The sequence below is a fragment of the Camelus bactrianus genome, chromosome 4 (genome assembly GCF_048773025.1).
Source record: "Camelus bactrianus isolate YW-2024 breed Bactrian camel chromosome 4, ASM4877302v1, whole genome shotgun sequence".
NCBI lineage: Eukaryota > Metazoa > Chordata > Mammalia > Artiodactyla > Camelidae > Camelus > Camelus bactrianus.
The window spans coordinates 52,852,810-52,871,027 of NC_133542.1; the positions used below are offsets into that span (position 1 = coordinate 52,852,810).

At 36.2% G+C, this 18,218-nt stretch overlaps 1 long non-coding RNA gene across 4 annotated transcripts in view; it reads right to left on the minus strand.

The window, feature by feature from the left end:
- The window catches only part of LOC105067560 (uncharacterized), a 439,520-nt gene that overhangs the window by 226,102 nt on the left and 195,200 nt on the right, over positions 1 to 18,218 (minus strand). For all 4 annotated transcript variants that reach the window (XR_012506477.1, XR_012506475.1, XR_012506478.1 and 1 more), the window contains exon 5: positions 15,373 to 15,446. This is a non-coding gene — a long non-coding RNA (uncharacterized LOC105067560). The remainder of the gene's footprint in view (positions 1 to 15,372; positions 15,447 to 18,218) is intronic.

Below are 18,218 nucleotides of genomic sequence, written 5' to 3' on the forward strand. Positions count from 1 at the left end.
TTCAGTAAATGTCTGTTAAACAAATGAGTATCTCCTACATCTCAGACACAGTGGTAGTAGGATTCAAGATGAATGAGAGGATCCTGGGTGACAGTAGATGATTTCACTGCCAGAACACAGCGGCATGCTCTGTGGCTACCACAGCGGATGGGAATTTTTCAAGCTCCTCATGCAGATTTCTATACAAACACACTGGCTAGATACCACCTTAGCCCATTTGCAAAAATCAGCCCTAGCCCCTGTCACCCGTGGCAAGCCTTTGAAAGAATTTTCCTTTGGTATTCATCAGTGAAATTCTTGAATATTCTTGCTAAGTTTTCCAAATTATGTCCAATTTTGTAATTCCAATAGGTGCTCTTTTTCATTTCTTACTTTGTGAAAATACTGAGGATATTTTATAATAATCATTACTTCCTGCTGGTAGAAATACTTTCCTTCGTGCATTTCTGTCATGCCACACCATCATAATGTTTTTTCCTCTCTCCTCATGTTTCTTTTCAGTCTACTTTATCTTTCACCCTGTTGTGGTTCCCTAGGGGTCTATTATTGGCCTTTTTCTCCTTTCCATGTATACACTCTTATTTTGAAATCACCAACTCACATAAACTCAATTATCACCTATAAACTCAATTTTCGCCTCTATCACCTAAATTGAAGTTAATGATTCCTTTAGTGACACTTTTAACTCTTGAACTTCAGATTTAAATGTTGAACTCCCCCGGGACATCTTTTCCGAGATTACCACCAGGCCCTTCAAATTCAACCTATCTAAAACCACAACTATTATTTCCCCTGTCAGAAGGATCTTTATCCATCTTTATGCCTTATATAAATGAATGATTACACATTTCTGTAAGTTTCAAAGTTTAAAAACTTTTGAGAAAGCCTATGGATATGTTCTGCTCTTCCTCATTCGAAACATCTAATTATTTATCAAGACTTTCTGAGTCTAACTCTTCCAATGTAGTATCCATCCTCTCCTTTCTACCCCCACTACCATTGTCCTGGATAAAGACGTCGCTGAATTACGGGAACAGTGTCCTTACGTATTTCCCTGCTTATAATGTCTCTTTTCTATACTGATACTACAGTTATCTTTCTTTAAGAATAAGCAGTAACTATAATCTCTACCTGCCCTCTCACCCCTTTCATTTAGAGACGTATCCACTGCACCCCACCACCACCACTTTTTTTGCATGGAATTTTCTTTTTCCTTTACTGAAGTATTGTTGATTTATAACAGTATATTAGTTTCAGGGTACAGCATAGTGGTTTGGTATTTTTGCAGATTATACTGCATTATAAGTTATTACAAGATAATGACTATAGTTTCCTATGCTCTACAATGTATCATAGTTGCTTATCTATTCTATACAGAGAAGTTTGTGTCTGTTAAAACCATACCCTTAATTTGTCCCTCACCTCTGCATGAAACTTTCTAATCTCAATAATTTCTTTCTGCACTATTCCAAATATATCAATGATTTTATTGGGTGAAAATGGACTAAATGCTCCACTTAAAAAAAAAAAAACAAATATTGTCAAATAAAAATTCAAAACCTACAAAAGGCACTTGTAAAATGAAAAAAAAAATGATTAGAGTTATAAGAAAGGAAAAGAAATACCCAAATTAAAACAAGACAAAACAAAAGCAATGAAACAAAAACCAAAGAAATAAAGCTTACACAAGTGCCTGATAAGTTTTATGTAAGAGTTCAATAAATACAGTTTTATTAAGAAACTTGTCCAAAGTCATGTAATGATAGGGACAGGATTTTAACCCAGGCAGTCTAAAGCCCATATGCTCTTAGCTATTACACACAGCTCCATAGGCACAGATTAAACATTGTAAACAAGAAAGGGAATATAAAGGAAATTACTGAGAGACTTGAGCACAGCAAAATATTAAATGGCTATATATAAAAAAAGATGTAACAAAGAAAATTAAAAGAAAAGCTATTCTTACAAAGAAATTATACTTGAATCTGATCTAGTTGCTAGATATAACTACCAGTTTACAGGTATTATAAACTCAAGAAGAACATGTTAAGTGACCTCTGAGATGCAATCAGCAAAATATAAAACTGTAGGGTTTTGAAATGCATCTCTGATTTTACTGCAAGGCCATGATACCCACAGGCTGCTCTCTACCAATTACTAAGGCAGACTTCTTCCTAGGAGACTCGGGGTTCTTTTGTCTACAGACTTTGGTGCTAGGTATCCCTGAAAGCTTTACTGAAACTCCCTTAATCTGAATTCTTGCACCCAATTTATATCATGATCTGAAAGTTCTCCCAGCTTTCCCTGACCCTTTCCTACTTCCTTTCACACAGTTATTCTCTCTAATACACTCCTGTCTTGGCATCTGCTTCTTGGGGAACCCAGACTAACACATCCTACTTAGAAGGCTTACTGTACGGCTGTTAACATAATCGATGCCATCTTGGCACTTACAGTTTCTCTTGTCCTTCCACTGACCCTACCCAGGACTGTACTGTGCAGTCCTGCAATCACTCCTCAGTCGTCAAAGGCTTTGTAGTTAATAGATATTTTTTAATAATCATTAGGACCAGGTAGTAGCCTCCATGCTCTGTTAGTTCCGAAACAGTGATGAAAACCTATCCTGATGTATTCCCAGTGTCCACAAGACTAGTTACCCATCCATAAATCCTAACTTAGGAATGCATATCCTATTTCCAAGGACCCAACCCCACACCCTAGGTTAACTATAAAATTGTCCCAGTGATCCCTCTGCAGTGTGGAGTGCAGCTGCCAATGCTTCTGGGTCCAGATCATTGTCCACAGTCCCCATCCCACCCTGTGAGTAAGTTACCCTGTAACAAACTGATCCATTGAGTATATGGAGCCATCTGCCTCGTTTTTCAGTCTCAAGATACCTTGGAGGGTATTATGCTTAGCAAAATAAATCAGACAGAGAATGACAAATACTGTATGAGTCTACATATATGTGGAATCTAAAAATAAAACAAACTAGTGACTACAACAAAACAGAAACAGACTCACAGATATAGAGAACAAACTAGTGGTTACCAGTGGGGAGAGGTGAGGGGGAAGGGGCAAGATAGGGAAAAGGGATTAAGAGGTACAAACTATTATGCATAAAATAGATAAGCTACAAGGACATATTGTACAGCACAGGGAATATAGCCAATACTTTGTAATAAGTACAAATGTAGTATAACGTTTAAAAATTGTGAATCACTATGTTGTACACCTGAGACATATAATATTGTAAATCAGCCATACCTCAACAAAAATAAATAAATTAAATAAAAATAAATAAAAGTAAAAATAAAAGGTACCACTTTCTCTCCACTTGAAATGACTGTGACGGAATAAGCCATTGGTCCTTCTATAGAATGTGTCTCTTCATTTACATTAGATGGTGAATGTGAAAATGTATTGTAAACTATGATATACTAAATAAGTGTAAGACACCAAAAAAAAAAAAAAAAGATGTCTTTTCATTTCAGTGGGCATTTTTTGTTCCCTATGTCTTCCAACAGGCCCTGTATGGCTTAGCCTCTACCTGTTTCCTCTATCCTCATCTTGTAAGGCACTCCCTCTGATACTGCCTTCTCTGACAACACTGGCCTTCTGTTGTTTCATCTTGAAATTAATCCCCTCTAGTCTTTTCCTATTTAATATCTATTGATCTTTCAGTTCTCAGCTTAATAATATTTTCAGGGGGATTTCTTCCTATTATATATTACAAAGCATCTTGTATCTGTTATACCACTGTGGCATTTTAAATGTTATACTTATTTTGTAATTGTTTTGTTAATTATTCTCTAGTAGACTAGACCACTAGACTCCAAGCTACATAAATAAATTATTGCATGAACAAACAGCCAAGTAAATAACTATTTACCCACCATTGTATCCCCAGAATATTGTAAAGTGTCTGGCATATGATAAACTCAATAAATCTATGCTGAAAGAAATCATGAAAATTAGCAGTACAGAAATTCCCCCTTTTATTGATAGCAAATCACACTACAGTAAACCAAAATATTTGTCCTCAAATGGTCTTCTGTAGCCCATCCTTTCCTTCTCCTCCTCTGGTCTATAAAACTCTTATTCATCCTTTCAATCTCAGCACAGGTATTATTTCCTCAGAAAAGCCTTTAACGAAGATCACCACTACTAGATGGAAGCTCCTGCAGTATGTACTCTTAAAAGTCCTGAGAATATTCCTTCATATAGTTTATCACATTTAAAATTTTTTACATTAGATTATGTAGTTTTTCATTGCATAAAAATAAATTGATTAATTAATCTCTCTCTCCCCTCCAGTAGACTCTACATTCTATGAGGCCAGGGATATAATAATATTATATATATACAATATTATAAATATTATAGTGGAATGAATGAAGATGATTGTTTTGTCAGTTAACAGTGTCACTTTAGGAAGAAACACTTGGACTAGTAGAGGATAAAGTGGGCTCCTGCTAGCCAGAGAGATCATCTGACTCAATCCTGAAGTAAAAATGGGGTAACAGATATGGCAGATAGATCACTATTATATTCATAAAGATGAAGAGAGACTAAAGTACATACAAAAAAAAAGTTATGACCAACTGATATACAAAATGTTTCCCAAAATTACAATGCAAATATTAACTAAGCCCAGGAAAATGAATTTTTACACATTAGATCCATATATGCTAAACAGCCAGCCAGAAACAAGTCTTATCTAGCATGACATTTTAAGGAAGACCAGTTTTTGAGGATCAGTGTTGACTTTGAGTTCAACTTGTTCATGTATTTCTCTATTACAATACCATAAGGAATTATTTTTTTAATTATTTTCCCCAAATGATAAACATGTATTTGATGAAATAGTAACAATGACGATGATCAGAACCATTTACAGAGCACCTACCATGGGTTCAACTCAATAAAAAATGTAACTAGGATGTTTTTTCAGTCTCTCCCCCAAAGCAAATATTCCCCTCACCTTTATCCAGGAGTGAAGGCCTACACCACTTCCCGAGCTTGTGGGTATCACTGGTCATTGCATGTATGGCTGCTGAGTATCCACATAGCTTAAGTCAGATGGGGATTAGACAAAGTCTCAGGGCATAATCAAACATTAAGTCATTGTGAGGAGGTCTCTAAGCTAGATTCTAGTTGCTGGTGAAGACAAGTCCACATCAAAAATTGACACAGCCAACATCATAGACCCTAGGTCTATTTAGCAAAGACTGAGTGGTCAGCTGTGGATGACTCAGTTCCCATGCAGCTGTTGAGTACTCAAACAATGCCTCACAAAGGAGCCTTTTGCTCTTTTATTGCTACTTTAGTTTCATGCTAATGACATGGAAACTTACTACAACATTATGCATGGTCCATTTGCTTATGTAGGTACATTCATTTCTGTCTCAGATCTTGCCACATTCCTAACACTCTTTCAGTTTCCCTCTTTCTAGGATCCTCCAATCTTTTTTTTTTTTTAACTGAACGTTGATTTATTGAGAGGGATGCATACTCCATAGACAGAGTGTAGGCCGTCTCAGAAGGCCAAAGAGGCCATGGGGCATGGGGGTGGGTGTTTAGTTTAAAGTAAAAGTAGGCACACACTCCATAGACAGAGTGTGGGCCATCTCAAAAAGGTGAGAGAAAGGCAAGAGAAAAAGCCAGATCCTCCAATCTTTGTCTCTTATATTATTCCTCCCAATCTCTAGCATAAGGAAATACATTTCAGGTCTGGGGAAGTTATTTATCAAAAGCACCTGGAATAGTCTTTTAGGGGATATACGTTCCCAGAACTTTCCCCTATAAATAAATGACTTTGGCTGCTGATGGGATTTTTAGATAAATTTAACTCTTTTGATTTTTATATTCAAAGGGTAGGGAGTTTCAGGAGATGGCAAATGTTCATGGGTTCTTTACTCCCCATTATCTTGGAAACTTTTAAGACAATTTTTCATTTATTTTCATCTTTGTTTTGCTAACCATAGTTTCAAACTACCCTATCTCTCATTGTCACACACATCTTTCTGACACTTTAAATGTATGTGATCAACAGCATGACCATGAACTAGCCATTTGTCAAGTTAATGGTGCCTTTGCCTTGAAAAGAAATGGAAATACTTCTTATTCATTCTCTGTCCCCTCACAGACCCCTTGAACTGTCCTAATCCCCTTTTTCTGACCATTAATTCTCTAGGCAAGTGATCCAAAATGCTGGACTATTCTTTTTGATTTTACTTTTTACCACTTTTGCAGTGTGAAACTTGGAATATGACTCTTTGATAACATATACTTCTTAGATGTTGACCTTTACCTCTTCTAACCTCTAATTTGTACTTTAGAACTAATATTTCACTCTAGATTTCCCTAGGACTACATTGGTTATTTGGATCTGTTTTGTTAGTGATGTATACATATCTTAACAGGTTAAGAGACTAAAATGTACATCATGAAACCTCATTAATTCTATGCGGCCCCAGAATACACTTTTGATTGCTTTTCATAATCAATATTTCCAAATGCAATCAGCAGGTAATATTAATAAATTTGGAATCTGTGGTGGAATAATTGTTAAAATACTTAAGAACCAACCTTCTAGCAATTTAGAATAATTCAGTTCATACAAAATATTACAAATTACCTTTTAGTGGAGTCTGGATAAAGAAAGATAGCTACTCTGAGGGACCAGAAAGCAAAGCTATGTCTAAGAAGGAACACCTGGGTTCAAGAGATGAGCTAATGTGTATTTGTCACCAGCTACTTCTGAAGAGTGAGCCTCAGGATCCTAATGGTAGGAAAAGCAAGAGTTCAAGAGCTTGATGAACACAAGAACCAGGCAAGAATAAGTACTCTCACAGGGAGGCAAAGGAAGAAGACTTATAAACAGCAATGCCCTGTCCAGAGCTCTCTACTTTTGGGTGCTGGCTAACTGGCATCTGGACAGCTTAGACATGTAAAAGACACAAAAGGATTATAAATATTGTCCCATTAAGCCATATGTAAACTATAGTTATAATAAATAAATGAAATTTGTTGGCTTGGTTTGTATTATAGTTAAAGGTAATTGAACTGAAATACATATGTACACCCACACATGCTCACATACACACACTCAGAATTGCCTACATAACATAATACTATATTAGCAGCATGGTTACAATAACCTTTTATATTTTTCCTTCCTTGCTCATGATCCCATGTGGCATTTCTCTTTGCCTACCACCATCTCAGTTGCTTCCTGAATCTTGACTATTGTCTGAGACAGCTCCTTCCCAACTAGGGATTCACTCCCTCACCTCTCTTCAGGGATGGTTTGGAATGAAATGTATTGTGGTATGACCAGTGGTAGCCTGAACTAAAGGAGGATGAGTAGACGGGTAGTATTCCAAAATCTGGGCAAGTAGACCGGCAACCTTAAGTTAGTTTCTCTACAAATTTCAAGGTCCCAGGGGCTATGCTCCAGTCCAAGGTGGGAGCTCCAGTCTCCAGGGGTAGAGATAATATCATGAGGTCTTCATGATATTAGTTGGTTGAAGGTGGAGCTCAGTCATTCACAGCATCCATCATGGCACTAAGCTCTTCTCACTGCAGAATTCTATCAAATTCTAAGGCCTTCTGTTCCACAGTTCTTGCCATCTCCATGCCTCAGAGGACAGGGAGGTGTTTCTAGATTCCAAGCGAGTCAAGTCCACTTTAGCTTTCTAAATCCCATGTTTATGGAGAATGAGTATTTTATTAAAATATTTGGCAGTGAAGTATTTCTGCAGATCAAATGCTGATTCTGCGTGTATTTACTCACAGTCAACTCATATTAAGTCTGCAAACCCTGTTTATTGTCTTCTTAATATCTTTCATATCAAGTCCCATCTCTGTCATTGTCATTTATCCAGATTACCATAATATTTTCTCAGATCTCAGTTTCATTAATGTACCTTTAATCATCCTTCATAATTTTATCAGAATGACAGAAGAGGCTTTCAAATATGCAAATCTGGTCTTTTCACTTTGGTTTTAAAAATCCTTCAGTAGTTCTCTGTGCACAGGATAAAATTTAAATTATTAATTTTACTGAAGAAGACCGTCACGATCTACTCCTTCCTATCACTGGCACTCCCTTCACGACTATTACTCTGGGTATACTTATTTACTATATTTAATTGGTACTAATTAGATATATTCAGAAGTATTTAAAGTGATATATTTAAATACTTGTGGTTACTCCAGCTGTTTGATGATCTTTAACCTTTTTACCGGATTGATTCTGACTGAAACATGCTCTTATAGACAACTCCAAGTTAACTTAGCTATATAATCATTTTTCAAGATTTAGCTTAATTTGCTCTGAGAAGTACCCCTCTTCGATTTGCGTTAAATCTCCCACTCCCTACTGACATTCTCTATCTGTGCATTATCTATCTTCATGCCCTCTATTGTATTTTCCTGGTTGCTTGTGTGCCTCTGCAATTAAAATGTGAGTAAATTAAAGATAATTTCAATTGTTTGATTCACCCTTTTATTGACAACAGGAATTACATTGGATTATACTTAGTGGAGTCTTCAAAAAAGCATTTATTGAATGAATGCACATGTAACCAACATCAAATCTTTGAAGAAACCTCACTGCTAAATGTTTTAATAAAATATCCATTTTCCATGATGTCAAATGATAAGAGAGAAAACCAAAGGAAACTACTGACAAAACAAAGGAACAACCTACTGAATGAGAGAGACATTTGCAAATGGTATGACCAATAAAGGTTAATATTCAACATATACAAACAGCTCATACATCTCAGCATCAGAAAAGCAAACAACCTTATTTAAAAATGGGCAGAAGACCTGAATAGACATTTTTACAAAGAGGGAATGCAGATGACTAACAGGCACACGAAAAGATGCCCAACAACTCTAATCAACAGAGAAATGCAAATTAGAACCACAATGAGATATCACCTCATACCTGTCAGAATGGCTATCATCAAAAAGAACACAAATATTGGAGAAGATGTGGAGAAAAGGGAACCCTCATACACTACTGGTGGGAATGTAAATTAGTGCAGCCACTGCAGAAACAAGTATGGAGGATTCTCAAAAAACTAAAAAATAGAACTACCATATGACTCAGCAATTTCACTCCTGGGTATTTATCCAGAGCTGTGAAGGGTGCTTTGAATATTTTTAATTTGTTTTGCATTGTTTAAGAGGTCTTAAAAAGAAATAAAATGTGCCCAATTTTTACCAGCATATTTTACTCTATCCTCTGGGACAATCATCTTGTCTACTTTCTTTGCCTTTGCAGTCAATAATTTCTTGTCTAGATGCTCTTGAAAAAATTTCCCCCTTAACACCTCCCTCCAGCCATTTTAATTAAACCACAGATCCTAAGTCTTTGAAGACTTCTCATGTCTTAGATCGAGCCATCTCTCTAGTGACATCAGCCATGGATCAAAACATCTTCCAGGTGACCCTCTGCTGTTCACTTGCAGAGGCAATTGCATATGGCATTCCTAAAGAAGCTTTCAGCATAAACTGGGTGTTCCAAGTGCCTAAATGAAAGGAAACTTATGAATTTTTGAGTTCTAACATGCAATATCTTACATAGCATGTTTTCCTCCAAAGCAAGATCTTCATTAGTTTATAAAACTTACACAAAGTGATATAAAAGAGTTATTGGTCTGATACAACAGGGTAACGCCCTATGTGAAAGTACTTTCAAATATAAAAATCAGTCGTGTTCTACTTTGGCTATCTTTGTAGACTTAAAAGATGATTAAAAGAAACTCTAATAGGTTTTTTTTCTATTTCAACTTTTGTAGCAGTGAATAATTTGGAATTTTACTATCACTCTTATTATAGTGCTTCAGAGTACTTATAAATCTATCACGCAAAAAAGGAGCTTTCATGTTTCACTCCAAAGCATTAATGCCACATACAAATGGCCAATACTTACAAATGGCCAACAGGCATATGAAAAAATGCTCAATATAACTAATTATCAGAGAAATGCAAATCAAAACTACAATGAGGTATCACCTCACACCAGTCAGAATGGCCATGATTCAAAAGTCCACAAACAATAAGTGCTGCAGAGGGATGGAGAAAAGGGAACCCTCCTACACTGTTGGTGGGAATGTAGTTTGATGCAGCCATTATGGAAAACAATACGGAGATCTCTGTCACCTTAAGGTATGAACCCTTGATGCCAGGCACAGTATTGCAAGCCACTGGTCTCTCAACTAGGGATACAGGAACTGTAGGCACCTCAGATTCACTCCAATCCTATGTATCAGAACCTGTTAAAAGTTGCCCAGGCAATGAAAATTTTAATAACACTAACCTCATTTACTGAATGTTCATGTACCTAGCACTGTGCTAGGTGTAATTTGTACAAACTAAATTAATCTGTATGGTATGACAAAGGCATTTTATTATTCTCATTTTATAAACAGGAAACAAATACTCAGAAAACTTGAATGACTTCCTTTAAGTTACTTAGTTGGAAAATAGGGACACCTGAATTGAATTTTGATCTGTGTAAGCACCTAAACTTTATGCACCATAAGTAGCCCAGGCATTGTTCTGGAACAGCCCAACTCAGTCCCCTCTTTGCAGACAGTAACCTTGTCTTCTACTACAGTGTGAGTGTAGCCATTGTCCTTGGCATTTTTCTTAAGTATTCTATTTAGAGTTTAGTCTATTGTTCTTTAGCTAATTATGATGTTTTAAAAATATATTTTTGCTGCCTAGCTCTGAAATTTCTTAAAGACCTCAAGTCCATGGAAAGTTTTTTTTAATGATCTATTCCTTCAATAGAGAAAGGTGGGTATCTTTTCTCCTCAGATTGCTACCCAGTATTCTTCAGTAATCAATTTGTTCTTAGATGAACCACTAGAGGAGAGCAATAGGAACTGTCATGAAAATACAATGCAATGAGATGCGTAAAAAGGAAATCATTGTGCATAGTACACAAAAAGCGTTCTTTAAGCTCCACCGCACACCACACTAGAACCTCCTTCCTCATAGACTGGTCTAAAACGCCCTTAGCATCTCCAACTATATGGATTGTCTTGCTTATTTCTGAGCAATTAGAACACAGACACTGAGATTCTCAATGCCAGTTTTATTGAGAAGCAGAGACATATTCTCTTAGAATGTGCCAGAAAACTCGGGAATTGTCCTTTCAACAACACCTACACAATTACTACTCTTTTCGTTTTCCTGCCAGAGTTACTTTGCAATAAAAATGTAAATAAAACAGTCTCACAATCTTGATCATTGGGCATTTTGTTATTTAATACTGAAGTCACTGTAATAATGTTAAAACAAATGCTAAATAATGTTTAAGTTCAGACAAGATTCTAGTTTTCTAGCACTCTGCACTTAAATCCCAGTATTAACTGACACCTGAATGGAGTTATCATTTGTGTGTAAATTTCAAAAAGTTATGAAGGTCATGAAAATGTAATTTTGTGGTTTTTAGTGGTCACTAACAGATGATTCTGAGAAACAAATACAACTAGTTCATTTAGGATAAAATCCAAATTTCCAAGGACTTCCATGAGAAACACGTAATTCCTATTTTAAGGTAAGAAAGCTGATACCTTGGGAAGTTAATCTGTCAAGGGGCACAAAGCAAGTACTCCTGATGACTTGTGCTTCTTGGCCTGGGTTTCCCAGACAACAGCAGGTTGAGAAATTGCTATGGGCTCCCAATAAAAGGGGCTCATTTAGGCTCAGCATCCCTGTGCAGGGCTTTCTGCACTAGAGAACTGCACTATTATACAGGTTCCAAGGTCTTCAGATACTGGGGCATAAGTATCCCAGATGACTCCTATTAATAGCTGGTATCCAAAATTCAAATGGTCAGTTTATTCCTGCCTTGATAAAGTTACTTTCTTATGTTTGCCCATTAAAAGGAAGACCCATAACTTCCATCAGTGGAAGCCTTGGTTCTGGTGTAAGATTCTGTGCACTGGTGAGAGACTGCCCGACCATGTATATCTCTGTGTTGCTGATCTTGCTTTGTGCTATTTCTTTTTCTCCAGTAAAGCCTAATTCTTGTCCCTTACATAAACTGATGTGGAATTCATCCCATTCCTTTGCCTGACAGGGAGGAGCCTTCAAGGAGTGCACTCAGCACCATACTGCCCTTCTACCTTGGATGAAGTCATTTCAAACTTCTTTTGGCAGAAGGGAGAATTCCTAAATTAATTATGAGCAAAAGAAGAACCCTCCATTTGTTCAGAAACATGACCACAATAACTACACCTGGTCTAACACCATTGTTAGACCACCTCTATTTCTCCTACCACCTCTATTTCTTTACTCTTTCACCATAAAACTCATAAACACACATACTAATATTAATTACGTCTTTGTCTACTTGATCTACTGCAAAAAAATTATTTTATCTTTAAAGAAATTTTAAAGGTTATCAAATTAATTCTGTAGGAAGACACCAGAATTTTCTCCTGCTCCATTTCTAATCTTGCAGCTGTTTCATTTTCCCTTGTACTTAACTTTAAGTTGCCTTCAGCATTCCTTTCCTGCCTGGGTGGCTTAGGGCTTTACAGCTCATGAACTTTCAGAACTTGGCAATGTATTAACTTCTCAGCCTTTCTTATTTTATTGAGAAAATGTTTATTGAGAATCGATGATACAGCAGCACTGTGACAGGTGCTTGGTATATATTTGAAAATAAAACTACCATAGCCTCTGCATGCCAAGGACTTACATTCTACTGCAGGAGAGATGTAATAAGCAATTAAATACGTGTTTATAAAATATTGAATTGTAAAATTTTTATGAAAAAATAGAGGTAATAGAGAGTAAGAAAAGTTAAAAAAAAAAAAAAAAAGACTACAGCCTGGGAGCCCCTCTGAATCCTCTCTCTCTCTCTCTCTCTCTCTCTTACAGACTCTAATCAGATGCGTTCCCCTCTCTGTGTCACTTTGTACCAGTACCTCTATCTCCAACCCTGCCTCTCCTTCTCCTTAGGCTTGTCTCTGTCTTCTTACAGCTTCCAAAAATAGGATCTATATAAACTGACCTGGTTAATTTTAATGGAATTGAAGTTATTTTCAAGAAATTAAATACTATCATCTTGGCAACAATTCACAAAGGACAGAAATTTGATTTGTGAAACATCATGGTACAATCGCTGGACCTCCAAGCTTGTGATGCTCTAAAAATTCACAGGCACAATTCCATCTGGATAGAGAACTATCAGCCAAACAAGGCCAGATTTACGCATTCTTTTTAAAACTAGTGCTGAAAAAGTAATTTCAAACATTTAAATTCAGCATTACTTTTTAAAACTTGAAGTGGGCAAGTGCAATTGAAGTGTACTAATGACTTTCAGTGTAGCTTTAACCTACATTAATCAGAAGTGTTCTCATTGTTTGCAGATGGACTTTATAGAAATGGCTTTGCAAGCTTTTGCTCACCCATTCTGGTAGTTAGAAGCAGAATAATTTATTTGTAAAGCATCCTTTATGCAAACTATATCCATTCCCCAAATGTTTCCTTGAATTAAATAAGTCAAGAGTGTAGACAGAATAAATTAAAGAAAATCATAGCATGCAAATATTACAGAAGGAATTAATTAAAACCCGATGGCATTTGGCCAGAAAAAGAGAATGAGAAACTAATAAATGTGTACAAGAACAGGAAAAATAACTTAGATGATATTTGGAGGAAATAGAATGGTGACAGTGATAGAGAATAGCTGAAACTTGCATTATTATGAAGGGGGCAATAGATGATTTTTACCAAAAAGGGAATAAACAGGATTTAGAGTTAAATGTGACTTCAATGTTAGATAAGTTTATAGTTAAATATAGAACAGGATTTTCTCCTAAGAAATTACCACAAATTGCATTCAACTAAGATGTAGCTATATTATATCTGATAACAAAGAATTTTAATAAAGTAGGCTTTTAGGTCTCCTGTGATATATTCAACTTCATTTCAAAAGTGTAATCACAGTAATGAAATAAGAAAGAATACACTGAACCCACTTGAAGAATTCTGCCTAAATATTTCTGGGTAAGGTCAAAATGGTTAAGCATTCTTCTAAAATAATGTCATAATTTATACTACTAAGATAAGTAAATAATTGGGTCACTGAAATTATTAGATCTTCTGGTTACCTCTGGGTTTGAGATGATCTTTTTTACATCAAACATTAGTAAAAATTTCTTCTAAATGTCAAATACTGAATAAATTCATGGTCCAGTGGCAGAGATGTTCAAGAAAATGGTTTATTACAGTGGAATGTGCTATAAGACGTATAAGAGAGTTTTGCAAAGTTGTTAAACAGACAGAATTCCTAACCTAGTCTGGGAGGAGTCAGGGAAGACTGTACAACTGATACGATACTTGCAATGGCTCTTAATAGATGACCAAGAATATAAAGTTGACAAGGACATTTTAGACCTAAGGGGGAACATGTGCAAAGACACAGAGGTGTGAAGGTCTCTGTCCAACCACCTCCCAATATTTGGTAATGCCTGAGCATCAGGAGAACTGAGGAAAGAGCACAGAGTGGCCAGATGTGGAGTGGTCTTGCTTCAGGGAGATAGGACAACTTCTACGGACCAGGCAAGAGCCCAGGGTGGAACAGGCTGGGTGGGCTCTATCATGAACTAGATATTCTGATTTTTTTCCAAAAGAGGCATCCCCTAACCAGTTCCAGTTGTATACTGATTGCATTGTGTGACTTATATTTTGTATAAAATATTGCCTTGTTTAAATGAAAAAGTTAATTTGGGCTTTAAGAAATTAGACTATAGGCCAAAATAAACACCTTTGTGGGCAAATTCAGGTCAAACAGGCTTCCACTTTGTAGCCTCTGCTGTGATGTATATAAGAATAATACACAAATTGAATTAATCCTAACCCATGCTATATACAGTCTTCTAGATCTAGAAGCTGGACTTGTAATTCTATATTAATGTTATCAATATATTGTTTTATAGTTTCTTTTCTCATAAAGTGAAGAAAACATTTGAGTTATATAAGAGGTCCAGTTAATCAATGTAATTATATCTTTTTGAATTTTATCCTATAGGACAAGGGTACCCACACTTATATATGTGACAGAATCTTGCAGAATGCTTGTTAAAATTTTAGATTCCTGGCATTAACTCACCCAATAATATCAAAATCCCAGGACCCAGCAATCAGCCTTTTCAGCAAGCTCTCCAGATTTTTCTGATACAGTGGTCTCATAACCACACATTGACAATCTCTTATCTGAAGAATATTCAGTGTGCATGAAAAGATCCAGTGCACACACTGAACATGACCTGAAGCAGAGGGTAATCAAAGTCCAGAAAGCTGAGATAATCAGACTTTAAAATCAGAACCTACCTGATGATGAAGGACCTAAGTCTTTCTCGTTGAGTCTCCTCCTTTAGACTTGAAGTCACTCACCGAGAGAAAACCTGCAAGCAACAGAGAGTCAGGCGCTTCTGCATGATCTGGCTCTGGCTTTCAAGCCATCTATCTTTACCTCTAGGCAATGTGCTCATAATTACAAAAACAATCAAACAAAAACCTACCATACTGCATTTCTTAGTATTTTATGGTCTTGTAGAACCCAGGTCCACCGCCTGCAAAACCCTTTCTCCTATTCTTCACCTAGCAAACCCTCGTCTATCCAGGTGATTTACTCCTCTTATCTCTGGTTCCCACAGCAATTAGTTCAGATGTTTGTAACAACACATATCATTACGAATATATTTATTTTATCATCTCTTTATTAGGCCTTGAGCTATTGAGAAAATTCAGCCTAACTAGTAAATTTAGTAGTCCTTCACCACACCAAGTAATGGACTCAACTTTAAATGTATTTGTGAAAAGACTGCCAATGTGGAGGGCACTGGAGCAATTAAGCCTCAGACAATCAACCCAGCCCAACCATGGCTGAGTTAATTAATAGTCTAAAATCTTTTAGTTAAATCGAGTTCTATTAAGAAATTCTAAATCAGTTCAATTACTAGATATTACATTTTGTATTCCCCTGTCTTACTCTGTGAGATCTATTCCACTGTTAACATCTAGGTTGTTTGCAACGTAGGAGCTTTCTTTACCAGAAAGTTACTGTACTAATAAAGGCCAGGAACTCTATTAAAACACATTTCATAATCAGACTGCAACAGCAGGCAATACCATAAACAGTATGGATGCTGGAGTCAGATAAACCTAGGTTCAAACCACAAATATACCACTGTGTGACTAAGTTACTTTATTACCCTCAGCCTCTATTACTTCATCTGTAAAATGGAAATTGTTTCACAGGGCAAAGAGCTAATTAGATAATTAAATACATGAGAAAGTACCCAGCATACTGGCTAACTCATGGTAGTCACTCACAAATTTGTTACTGCTGTTGCTGTTGTAACAACAGTTGCACCACAGACAAGTCATGATTAGAACCTGCTGACTTTGAAAAAGCACAGATATCAGAGAGGAGAATAACCCTCCCGCAGAGCCTGTTGAGCTTACAGGGCCCAGAGTCTGGTCCTTGATTTTTTTTCTTTTTCGTTTTCAAACTGCTTTATTGAGGTATAACTGATATATAAGAAGCTGAACATATTTAAAGTATACAACTTGATGAGTTTTGACATATGTATACACCCACAAAACCATCATCCCGATTCAGATAATAACTCTATCACCTCTGAAAGTTTCTTCCTTTTCAGTTCCAGAAATTTGAAGTTGTCAGTGTGCTAAGAGTTAACTGATCTCTTGGGAGCTGGTTCATAACAACCAAAATCTCAAGGGATAGATGATAAAGCAGACACTAGCAGATCTGTTAAATTACCAGGGAAGAATAAATCCAACAACTCAGGGCATTCTTTCCCTAGTATATGGTGCACAATATTTCAGTAGTTTGGAAATGAATGTGTCATCAGAAGGTTGCTCAGTAACAAAAAAACAGCAAAGGAATCAATGTTCTTGAAGAATAGTTTAACAAAGATGTAGAAAAGCCAGTGATCTCTCCTTGTCCCCCAATCCTGTTCACTTTTCTAGTGGTCAGATTGTATCTTTTGGATGAAGTTTTTCTATCTTGGGCAAAATTCCTCCTTTTCTAGATTTAAGTAGATAAAACTCCTCTTTTGTTCACAGGAACATTCATACTGTGGATGATTCAGTGACACTTTTTCTTGTTTTAGCCTCATCACTTTAGTAAGGCTTGGACATTGCATATAACTTGGACATTGTGTATAAATTATCTTTGTACTTGTTTGTGAACTGTATGGTTATGTCTGCAGATGATTAAACATTTGGATATTGTGTGCTAAGTCCTATGAAATACCCTCACAGAGGATGAGTTTATGTACTGACAAACATTGAAGTCACTGTGACATGGCTCCTACAGAAATGGCAGCACCAATAGTCACTGGTCCCGCTTAGACACATAAAACATTTTCATTTCACACTACAGAAGGACTGGTAACTTTGACTCTGTAATGTGACTTCAGAGTAAGTGCTGCGGTCATTTCTCAAGGATACTTGACTTTGTGAGTAGTCTTCTCTTCACCTTTGGTAGATGATTTACAGAAATATTTAAATGTGTTTCAGAGTGTTAAACATGTCAGCACATGTCAAAACACAAATTATAATGAAAGTCTATGACCTTAGCACAAACATGTCAATATCAAAAGACCTCTTACTATAATTAATGTCCTCCATGAACTGAGTCTCTTTGAAATGACTTTCTACCAAGCTCTTAAACAAGTTAACTACTGCACATATTTCCTAACTGAAATATTCCTAGCATTAATTTTTATGGAATTAAAGAATTTTAAAGGCTGGAAATTATTTGATCTTGCTCAGAGTGGGAAGACTTTTGTCTCCAAAAAGAGCTTAATAAAAGAAACTCTTTATCTCTGTTAATAGAGCCTGATATACAATTTAATTTGAATCCACATGGTAAGAAGAATTAGTATTGTGAAATAATGAATAAAGTTCAGAAAAGGAAGTTGCATCATAAGTCTGGATATTTGGTACAAAGCAGGGACTCAAGTAATGCCAAATGAGAGCTTTAAACTTGTCATTATGGTGTAAAGTTTTGATTACAAAAGAATTTACACTGCTTTTGACTTGAGATTATTTTGGGGGCATTTCTTTTTTAACTTCAAATTAATAAATGGTTACTGAGCACTGGCTAACACCATGCACTAGTCAGATGCACTACTGTAGGCATCATG